We start from the raw sequence: 2,599 nt of genomic DNA, 5'->3' as shown, positions 1-2,599 counted from the left end.
TGCCTCTTTACTTGACATCATGGGAAAATCAAAAGAAATCAGCCAAGACCTCAGAAAAAATTGTAGACCTCCACAAGTTTGTTCATCCTTGGAGCAATTTCCAAACGCCTGAAGGTACCACGTTCATCTGTAAAAACAATAGTATGCAAGTATAAACACCATGGGCACGCAGCCTCATCTGTCTCCTAGAGATGAACGTACCTTGGTGCAAAAAGTGCAAATCAATCCACAGAACAACAGCAACGGACCTTGGAAGATGCTGAGAAACAGGTACAAAAGTATCTATATCCACAGTAAAACGAGTCCTATATCGACATAACCTGAAAGGCCAGCTCAGCATGGAAGAAGCCACTGCTCCAATACCGCCATAAAAAAGCCAGATACGGTTTGCAACTGCACATGGCGACAAAGGATCTACTTTTGGAGAAATGTCTCTGGTCGATTAAACAAAAATAAACGTTTGTCCATAATGACCATCGTTATGTTTGGAGGGAAAAGGGGAGGCTTGCAAGCCGAAGAACACCATCCCAACCGTGAAGCACGGGCGTGCAGCATCATGTTGTGGGGGGTGATTTGCTGCATGAGGACTGGTGCACTTCACAAAATAGATAGCAATCACGAGGAAAAAATTATGTGGATATATTGAAGCAACATCTCAAAGACATCAGTCAGGAAGTTAAAGCTTGGTCACAAAATGGGTCTTCCAAATGGACAATGCCCCAAGCATACTTCCAAAGTGTGGCAAAATGGCTTAAGACAACAAAGTCAAGTATTGGAGTGGCCGTCACAAAGCCCTGACCTCAATCCTATAGAAAAATGTGTGGACAGAACTGAAAAAGCGTGTGTAAAGAGGCCTAACAAACCTGACTCATTACACCAGCTCTGTCAGGAGGAACGGGCCAAAATTCACCCAACTTATTGTGGAAGCTTGTGGAAGGCTACCTGAAACGTTTGGACCCGAAGTAAATAATTAAAAAATTTAAAGGCAATGCTACCAAATACTAATTGAGTGTATGTAAACTTCTGGACCACTGGGAATGTGATGAAAGAAATAAAAGCTGAAATAAATAATTCTCTCTACTATTATTCTGACATTTCACATTCTTAAAATAAAGTGGTGATCCTAACTGACCTACGACAATGAATTTGTTCTAGGATTAAATGTCAGGAATTGTGAAAAACAGAGTTTACATGTATTTGGCTAAGGTGTTTGTAAACTTCCGACATCAACTGTATATTTTCTGTTAAGATTGTTCCATCTGTGCCACTTAACTTAGTCTGGCTATAATTTCAAGTTAAAGAATAGGCCTAAATCAAACTTTAAATGCACTTTCAATAAAGTTTGATTTGATTTAGTCCTATTCTTTAACTTAGATTTTTGGTTGAGATGGAGACGTGAACCCAACATATCAATTATTATTAATATGTAGACATTTTGAGGTAACTAACTATAAATGTCTTCTTATGTAATCATAAAAAGCGTGCATATTCAAGACATCATGCAAAGGTCRCAGGTCTGTGGAGATCTTCACAATATTGCCACAGTATAATAATCTGTGCAGAATCTCGAACGTAATTAATCACTTGCGCTATGTACTTTTAATATAATCTCAGCTATAATCCAGATCGTTTGGTTGTGCTATTAGATGAAGCACAGTGATAACATGCTACATTGTTGTATAAATACAAAATATCTGACATTGTATTCCCATTTGAACTTTGTTGTGCTTTTAAATGGATGATAGCGAAGTGATAACACATTTAGAAGACAACTAAACCAAAAATCTTACATAGTTTTTCTGTAGGAATTTGGTTGTGCTTTTGGATGGTTGAAAGCATAGTGATAACACAATGGGAATTCAACAAACTTCTGCCTGTCTTTTTGAGTGGGTGAATAAAGGTTGAAAACTCATTATTACTCAAATATTACCCAAATTTCCACTTTGGAATGACGTGGTGTGCCCAGTAGATTGCCTCACATTCCTGTCCATTGCACATTCAGCACCTCTGGCCTGCTTGTTTAGTAACCATGTCATGTAAGAGAACACACATAAACATCTCCATTCTGTTAGGGTATATTATGAAAGCATCACATAGGAAGATAGTTCATGATCATTAGATAGTATGCAACACCACGTTGACCAAAGAGAGATCAACCACACTTGTGAGGCTTTGCATTTTTGCAGGGTAATTGGCTAGCTGAATTGACAATGTTTTTTCTCATWGTCTTTCTCACCAAATACAAAATGSCCACYTGGAAAATGTCTCCCTCCCAGGATTCCTAACAATAATCTTAATTTTATATATAWWTWTTTTTTWWATATATATATAATTTTATATATATAATTATATAATATGCACATTTGTTATTTTCTTTAAATTACTGAGTTACAATTAGTTGTAGCTGGTCCTGTATGACCTTATATCACCAAACACTTTTCTATCTCATGTGACTACACCTCTGTTTTTGACACATCTATTACTGTCCACACTTACCTTTTAACCCCATCCCCATGTGATGTATCAATATGTGACATTAGTGCGAGTCTTTCCATCACGTTTGACAGGCATCACCTGTTGCTTCTACAGTATTGCATGC

This window comes from Salvelinus sp. IW2-2015, linkage group LG18, assembly GCF_002910315.2.
Source record: "Salvelinus sp. IW2-2015 linkage group LG18, ASM291031v2, whole genome shotgun sequence".
Taxonomy (NCBI): domain Eukaryota; kingdom Metazoa; phylum Chordata; class Actinopteri; order Salmoniformes; family Salmonidae; genus Salvelinus; species Salvelinus sp. IW2-2015.
This window is presented reverse-complemented; position numbering follows the sequence as displayed.